The sequence below is a fragment of the Theropithecus gelada genome, chromosome 18, assembly GCF_003255815.1.
Source record: "Theropithecus gelada isolate Dixy chromosome 18, Tgel_1.0, whole genome shotgun sequence".
Lineage (NCBI taxonomy): Eukaryota > Metazoa > Chordata > Mammalia > Primates > Cercopithecidae > Theropithecus > Theropithecus gelada.
In genome coordinates this window covers 51528026-51537015 of record NC_037686.1, presented here as the reverse complement: position 1 = coordinate 51537015, position 8990 = coordinate 51528026, and the positions used below count along the sequence as shown (strand labels likewise).

Sequence of the window (8990 nt, the reverse complement as noted above, 5' to 3'; positions counted from 1 at the left end):
CCCCCCCCCCCTTTTTTTTTTTTTTTTTTTTTTTTTTTTTTTTTTTTTTTTTTTTTTTTTTTTTTTTTTTTTTTTTTTGGGACTGAGTCTGGCTCTGTCGCCCAGGCTGGAGTGCGGTGGCCGGATCTCAGCTCACTGCAAGCTCCGCCTCCCGGGTTCACACCATTCTCCTGTCTCAGCCTCCCGAGTAGCTGGGACCACAGGCGCCCGCCACTTCGCCCGGCTAGTTTTTTGTATTTTTTAGTAGAGACGGGGTTTCACCGTGTTAGCCAGGATGGTCTCGATCTCCTGACCTCGTGATCCGCCCGTCTCGGCCTCCCAAAGTGCTGGGATTACAGGCTTGAGCCACCGCGCCCAGCCCTAATCAAGATTTCTACCCATTTTATTTTTCTTTCATTCTTTCTTTCTTTCTTTCTTTCTTTTTTTTTTGAGACGAAGTCTTGCTCTGTTGCCCAGGCTGGAGGGTAGTAGCGCAATCTTGGCTCACTGCAACCTCTGCCTCCCAGGTTCAAGCGATTCTCCTGCCTCAGCCTCCCAAGTAGTTGGGATTACAGGTGTGTGCCACCATGCCCGGCTACTTTTTTTGTATTTTTAGTAGAAACGGGGTTTCACCATGTTACCCAGGATGGTCTCAATCTCCTGACCTCGTGATCTACCCACTTCAGCCTCCCAAAGTGCAGGGATTACAGGCATGAGCCACCGCACCAGGCCCATTTTCTTTTGTTGAGACAGAGTCTCAATCTGTCATCCAGGCTGGAGTGCAGAGGCGCGATCTTGGCTCACTGCAACCTCTACCTACTGGATTCGTGATTCTCATGAGTCAGCCTCCCTAGTAGCTGGCGTTATAGGCGTGTGCAACCAGGCCTGGCTAATTTTTTTGTATTCTTATTATAGACGGGCTTTCGCCAGGTTGGCCAGGTTGGTTTTGAACTCTTGACCTCATGCAATCCCCCCACCTTGGCCTCCCAAAGTGCTGGGATTACAGGCATGAACTATTGCACCCAGGCTCTACCCATTTTCATGAAGAGCAAAGTCATAGCTGTGATTAGCATCTCAATATAGCACTTCTATTTACTCAGATCCAATATGCATGGTTATAAATTACTGAGTGATTTGCAGGGCAGCTATTGCAGTCTGGCCATCATATTTCTCAACTTCCGTTTCCCCTTGCTGGTGTCAGACTCAGCCCCTGATCACAAGAGGTGGCACGTGGTGAAGCTAATGCAATCAGATTACTTTTCCTGGGAATCTGAATAAATCATTGGTTAGCAAGATCCCCAACAGAAGTTTCTTACAAGCCTCTGCCACTGTGGTTCCCAGACCTGTCCTGGTTCCTACTTTTAATTTTGTGAGCTTCTCAGTGTCATTGAAATAACCTTTTTTGGCTTATATTCATGAGTCAATTTCTATTGCTTTATATCAGAACTTCAACTGATACAATTCAAAGGCCGATGCTCGAATTTCTTCAAGAAATATAGGAGGCCGGGCACGGTGGCCCACGCCTATAATCCTAACACTTTGGGAGGCCGAGGCAGGTGGATCACTTGAGGTCAGGAGTTCAAGACCAGGCTGGCCAACATGGTGAAACACCGCCTCTACTAGAAATACAAAAATTAGCCTGGTAGGGTGGCACAGGCCTGTAATTCTAGATCCCTGGAGGCTGAGGCAGGAGAATTGCTTGAACCCGGGAAGTGGAGGTTGCAGTGAGCCAAGATCGCACCACTGCACTCCAGCAGCCTGGGCAACAGAGCAAGACTTTATCTCAAAAAAAAACACCAAAAAAACAAAAAAACCCCCCCCCAAAAAAACAAATAAACAAACAAAAAATATATATATATGAATATCTGGCCGGGCATGGTGCCTCATGCCTACAATCCTAGCACTTTGGGAGGCCGAGGAGGTGGGTGGATCACCTGAGGTCAGGAGTTCGAGACCAGCCTGGCCAATGTGGTGAAACCCCAGCTCTACTAAAAATATCAAAATTTGCCAGGCGTGGTGGCTCACGCCTGTAATCCCAGATACTCGGGAGGCTGAGGCTGAGGCCACTCAGGAGGCAACCTCTGCTACCTGCTTAAACTCGGGTAGCAGAGGTTGCAGTGAGCCGAGATCATGCCAGTTCACTCCAGCCTGGGTGAAAGAGTGAAACTCTGTCTAGAAAGAAAAAGAAAGAAGGAAGGGAGGAAGGGAGGGAGGAAGGGAGGGAGGGAGGGAGGGAGGAAGGGAGGAAGGGAGGAAGGAAGGAAGGAAGGAAGGAAGGAAGGAAGGAAGGAAGGAAGGAAGGAAGGAAGGAAGGAAAAAAATATCATAACACTCACTTGACATAAAAATGATCTATTTTATGTTGGTCCATTTCTCTCAGCACATCCTGACAGCTATTTTAAAAAACATGTCATGCCAGAAGATCTGTTGGTTCCCTCTGTATCTCCATGTATCTGTCTTTGTGTTTGTCTGTTGTCTCTCTCTCAGAGGAGGAGGAGAAAGGAGAATTCAAGAAGGACGTAGAAGAGATACATGTTATAGAGTGGAATCTTCAATCGTATAAAAATGTGGAAACGTCCAAAAGGTGTCTATTTTTGCTCCTAAAGCAAAATACTTTTTTGTACAAGAGTATGTTTCTTTTTATTTATTTATTTATTTATTTATTTTTTTCAGAGACAAGGTCTGGCTGTGTCACCTGTGTCACCCAGGCTGGAGTGCTGTGGTGTGATCATAACTCACTGCAGCCTCCAACTTCTGGGCTCAAGCAATCCTCCCAAGTAGCTGAGACTATAGGAGTGAGCCACCACATCCAGCTAATTTTTAAAAACTTTTTATTTATTTATTTATTTTGTAGAGATGGGGTCTTTACACGCTACTGTGTCACCCAGGCTGATCTCGAACTCCTGGGCTCAAGTGATCTTCCGGCCTTGGCCTCCCAAAGTGTTGGGATTACAGGCATGAGCAACTGTGCCCATCTAAAGAGTGTGTTTCTCATTTAGTGCTTGATTTACTGTCTTCAGCTTCTTGCATAGCCTCAAAGTTAAGATTCACTTGAGGCCGGGGGAGATGGCTCATGCTTGTAATCCCAGCACTTTGGGAGGCCAAGGCAGGCAGGTGACTTGAGGCCAGGAGTTTGAGACCAGCCTGGCCAACATGGTAAAACTCTGTCTATACTAAAATACAAAAATTAGCTCGGTGTGGAGACACGCGCCTGTAATCCCAGCTACTCGGGAGGCTGAGGCATGAGAATTGCTTGAGCCTGGGAGGTGGAGGTTGCAATGAGCCGAGATCGTGCCGCTGCTCTCCAGCCTGGGTGACAGAGTGAGACCCTGTCTCACACACACACACAAACAAATAAATATTCATTTGAGCTGGAAAGTTATTCTCATCAGAGGAATAATAATTGTGTTTTGCATTTTCCATTCTTAGCTTTCGTGTTTTCTTGAGGAGTCAGACATTCTCCTTGTTCTCTAAAACTTCTCCTGTTTCAGCCAGAGCTCTGTGAGCTGCTTCTCTTAAAGAGCTGCTCGTGGATGATCTGCCACAAAGAGTTTTAACATGTGGTGTTGGTCTCTTTTTTCTGAACCACATCAAAGAGCACAGATTATTTCCTTTCTGAGAACAAAACTCTTTAACGACAAGAAAGAACAAGAAACCGAGCCACCAACCAGCCCTATCAGGAAAGACACTGTAACCCTAACAATGACAAATGATCCACTTCTGCAATCTCTTGTCACTTTTTGAAATTTAAACCAAACAGTAATCATGTCCTCGAATATGTGTCTCTAAAACAAAATCGCACTTTTTCACTCTAAAAACTTTTTATAAACCCGGATTAATAATTTAATCCTATTAAATTAGTGGGATAATCCTTACCTGTTCCTCGTTTTGGAGGACAGGTAGAACATAATAACTGGAGTTTGCATGATCCGTGATTAATGTCTCTGTGTAACCGGGACTTGCAAACTCTGATTGTTCGTATCTGATTCGTCATGAAAAAAAATTAAACCTCATACGACAATTTAACAATGTCTGCCAAATGTTTAGAATGAAAGATTTAGCAAAATTACAAGTAGTTAACAAAATAAATAGCAAACTTAGAAATATTTAGCAAAATTACAAGTGATATTATTTCACTCAGCAATGGTATTTGTAGGACTTTATCCAACAGCTATATATACATATGTGCAAAACAATAGATTTAAAAGGTGATTTGTTTCAGTATTTCTTGTGAGAGCAAAATATTGAAAACTATCAGGCCAGGTGTGGTGGCTCACGCCTGTAATCCCAGCACTTTGGGAGGCCGAGGTGGGAGGATCACGAGGTCAGGAGTTCAAGATCAGCCTTGCCAACATAGTGAAACCCTGTCTCTACTAAAAAAAAAAAAAAAAAAAAAAAATTAGCCGGGCATGGTGGTGCGTGCCCGTAGTCCCAGCTACTTGGGAGGTTGAGGCAGGAGAATCGCTTGAACTTGGGAGGTGGTGGTTCCAGTGAGCTGAGATCGTGCCATTGCACTCCAGCTTGGGCAACAGAGTGAGACTTCATCTCAAAAAAAAAAAAAAGAGAGAACTATCTGATGTCCATAAATGCCATCATACTCCATCACCTGGTGGAATACTATGCAGCTATTAAAAAGAGAGCACTCATATATTCCTATGCAAGGATCTATAAGACATATTGTTTTAAAAACAAAAACAAAACAAAAATACAAGCTGCAGAACTGTTTATATGCAGTGGTTCTTGACTTTGGATGCACATTAGAAATCACTTGGGAGGAACCAAGCTGTCAGGCTGGAGTGCAGTGGTGTGATCATAGTTCACTGCAGTATCAAACTCCCGGACTCAAGCGATTCTCCTACCTCAGCCTCTGGAGTAGCTGGAACTATAAGTGTGTACCACCATGCTCGGCTAATTTATTTATGTATTTATTTTGTAGAGAAGGAGTCCTGCTTTGTTGCCCAGGCTGGTCTGCCTCCCAAAATGCTGACATTACAGGTGTGAGCCACCATGCTCAGCCCTAAAAAGAAATTATTTTAAAATTATTTTTCAGGCAGACCCATCTTTCTGTTCAGCCTAGAAATGGAACTAAATCATTCTCACTGTGAGAAATATAAGAAAGGCAATATTGCCGGGCGCGGTGGCTCAAGCCTGTAATCCCAGCACTTTGGGAGGTCGAGACGGGCGGATCACGAGGTCAGGAGATCGAGACCATCCTGGCTAACACGGTGAAACCCTGTCTCTACTAAAAAATACAAAAAAACTAGCCGGGTGAGGTGGCAGGCGCCTGTAGTCCCAGCTACTCAGGAGGCTGAGGCAGGAGAATGGCGTAAACCCGGGAGGCGGAGCTTGCAGTGAGCGCAGATCCAGCCACTGCACTACAGCCTGGGCGACAGAGCAAGGCTCTGTCTCAAAAAAAAAAAAAAAAGAAAGGCAATATTTCTTTCTTTTTTTTTTGAGACGGAGTCTCGCTCTGTCGCCCAGGCTGGAATGCATTGGCACGATCTCCGCTCACTACAACCTCCACCTCCCGGGTTCAAGCAATTCTCTTGCCTCAGCCTCCCAAGTAGCTGGGACTACAGGCGCCCGCCACCACGCCTGGCTAATTTTTGTATTTTTAGTAGAGACGGGGTTTCACTATATTGGTCAGGCTGGTCTCAAACTCCTGACCTTCGGATCTGCCCACCTTGGCCTCCCAAAGTGCTGGGTTACAGGTGTGAGTCACTGTGCTCGGCCAGAAAGGTAATACTTCTTATGAATTATTCAAAGTAAAATACTTGTCCATTCATTCATCCATCCATCTGTATGCGTGCAATACAAAAGAGATGTGTACAGAATATTTTTACTTATTTTTTTTTTTTTGAGACAGGGTCCCGCTCTGTTGCCAGGTTGGAGTGCAGTGGCACTATCTAGGCTCACTGCAGCCTCTGTCTCCTGGGTTTAAGTGCTTCTCCTGCCTCAGCCTCCCCAGTAGCTGGGACTACAGGCACCTACCACCACGCCCAGCTAATATTTGTATTTTTTTTCTTTTTTTTTGAGATGGAGTCTCGCGCTGTTACCCAGGCTGGAGTGCAGTGGCACGATCTTGGCTCACTGCAAGCTCCGCCTCCCAGGTTCACGCTATTCTCCTGCCTCAGCCTCCCGAGTAGCTGGGACTACAGGTGCCCACCACCATGCCCGGCTAATTTTTTGTAATTTTAGTAGAGACGGGGTTTCACCATGTTGGCCAGGATGGTCTCGATCTCCTGACCTCATGATCTGCCCGCCTCGGCCCCCCAAAGTGCTGGGATTACAGGCGTGAGCCACCGTGCCTGGCCAATTTTTGTATTTTTAAATTAGAGACAGGGTTTTGCCATTTTGGCCTGGCTGAACTTGAACTCCTGGCCTCAAGTGATCCACCAGCCTCGGCCTCCCAATGTGCTGGGATTGATTACAGGCGTGAGCCACTGGACGTGGCCTCATTTTACTTTCTTAAATACTTGGAATTCCCTGCACCAAGAAGATGAAAAAGTGAAAAACTCATGGATGGGAAATTTCAAACTTCCTGACACCTTATGTTTTCCTTCCAGAGACAGGTACAAGAGGGTGTGACTGTGGGAAGGGACACACCAATAATAGGAAAGGGGCCCAGGTTGTTTCTTCTGTGAAGGTACCGGTCTGTGGCCTGTTAGGAATGGCGGCGCAGCAGGAGGTGAGCAGCTGCTGAGCCATCGTTACCGCCTGAGCTTCGCCTCCTGTCAGATCAGTGGCAGCATTAGGTTCTCACAGGAACAGGAATCCTATTGTGAATGCGCATGTGAAGGATCTAGGTTGCATGCTCTGTATGGGAATCTATTGCCTGATGATCTGAGGTGGAGCAGTTTCATCTTCCCCATCCCTGGTCCATGGAAAAATTGTCTTCCATGAAACCAGTCCCTGGTCCCAAAAAGTTTGGAGACTGCTGCCCTAATTCACCCACGAGAGTTTCACATGCTGACAAGATCTCTGTGTTCATGAATATGAATTAGATTAAATTTATCATTGGCTCCAATACAATTTCCTCTTCTCTCTCTGTTTGGTAACCCCCAATTCAGGTGCATCTGCAATGCACTCTCAACAATTCATTTCAATTTAGTGAATTGATGGCTGAGTGTCTCTCCATTCAAGGTGCCGTGCTAGACACTGGGACAGAAAACTAAATAGAGACTTGATCTTGTAGCAGAAGAGACAGCCAGGAAGGTATCTAGAATTCAGTGTGTTGACTATGACAGTGTAAGTGCCTATGCTGACACAGCCTCCTTCTGAGCAAACAGCCAGTTGGTTTCTTATGCAAAGGTCATCCAACGTAGACACAAATACGCCGAATCTCCTGAGGAGACAGATTAATTTAGGCTAGAGGTCAGTGTGGGACCAACCAAGGTGGCATCGGAATTCATTTGGACTTGAGGAGTGTACAGTTTCATAAGGCAGAGAAACATATGCTACAAAGAATGAGGAATATTTGTGAGGATTTGGAGCTGTGCCATTCCTTAAAGAGTATTAAAGTCATGAAAAAAAGGCTGGGCGTGGTGGCTCATGCCTGTAATCCCAGCACTTTGGGAGGCCGAGGCGATCATGAGGTTTAGGAGTTCGAGACCAGCCTGACCAATGTGATGAAACCCTGTCTCTACTAAAAATACAAAAAAAAACAAAAAAAAAAACACACCAAAAATAGCCGGCGTGGTGGCATGTACCTGTAATGCCAGCTACTTGGGAGGCTGAGACAGGAGAATCCTTTGAATCCGGGAGGCAGAGGTTGCAGTGAGCAGAGATTGCGCCATTGCACTCCAGCCTGGGCAACAAGAGCGAAACGCTGTTTCAGAAAAAAAGAAGACTATGATTATCACACATGGGGTTAGGGATGGGGGTGCAGATGAGGTAAACTGGAGGTAGATTGGGGTCGGATTGGGAGGTGAATTTCTGCCTATTCTGATGAAGAGTCATCAGTGCTGTGCAGACATGGCAGTGGCATTACAGATGTGTTTTGGAAGAAAATTCAGGAACAGGGAAGGGTTGTAGTTTGTAGCTATCAGATGCAATGAGGCAGTTAAAAGCTAGACAATTTAGGCCAGTCGCGGTGGCTCATACCTGTAATCCCAGCACTTCAGGAGGCTGGGGTGGTCAGAGTGCTTGAGTTCTGGAGTTCAGAATTAGCCTGGGCAACACTGTGAAACCCTGTCTCTACTAAAAAAGTACAAAAATTAGCCGGGCATAGTGGCACACATCTGTAGTCCCAGCTACTCGGGAGGCTGAGGTGGGAGGATCACTTGAGCCTGGGAGGCAGAGGTTGCAGTGAGCCGAGATCACGCCACTGCACTCCAGCCTGGATGACAGAGTGAGACCCTGTTTAAAAAAAAAAAAAAAAAAAAAGAATGCCCTTCCCTTTTAAGGCTGAACTCTATTCCTCCATTCCATTGCATACATGTTCCACATTGTGTTTCTCCATTCCTCTATCAGTGGACACTTAAGTTGCTTCCACAGTTTAGCTGTTAGAAATGTGAACGTACAAAGTATCTGTTTGAGTCCCTGTATTAGTCCATTTTCACACTGCTATAAAGATACTGCCTGATGGCCGGGCGCGGTGGCTCAAGCCTGTAATCCCAGCACTTTGGGAGGCTGAGACGGGCGGATCACGAGGTCAGGAAATGGAGACCATCCTGGCTAATACGGTGAAACCTCATCTCTACTAAAAAAATAACAAAAAACGCCGGGCGCGGTGGCTCAAGCCTGTAATCCCAGCACTTTGGGAGGCCGAGACGGGCGGATCACGAGGTCAGGAGATCGAGACCATCCTGGCTAACACGGTGAAACCCCGTCTCTACTAAAAAATACAAAAACTAGCCGGGCGAAGTGGCGGGCGCCTGTGGTCCCAGCTACTCGGGAGGCTGAGGCAGGAGAATGGCGTGAACCCGGGAGGCGGAGCTTGCAGTGAGCTGAGATCCGGCCACCGCACTCCAGCCTGGGCGACAGAGCCAGACTCAGTCTCAAAAAAAAAA

The 8990-nt window shown here is 46.3% G+C and overlaps 1 non-coding gene across 1 annotated transcript; it reads left to right on the top strand.

Moving 5' to 3' along the window:
• Positions 1-3833: 3833 nt before the first annotated feature.
• Positions 3834-3966, top strand: LOC112611744. Its single transcript, XR_003116724.1, has one exon. It is a non-coding gene; the product is annotated as a U8 small nucleolar RNA (small nucleolar RNA).
• The last annotated feature ends 5024 nt before the right edge of the window (positions 3967-8990 follow it).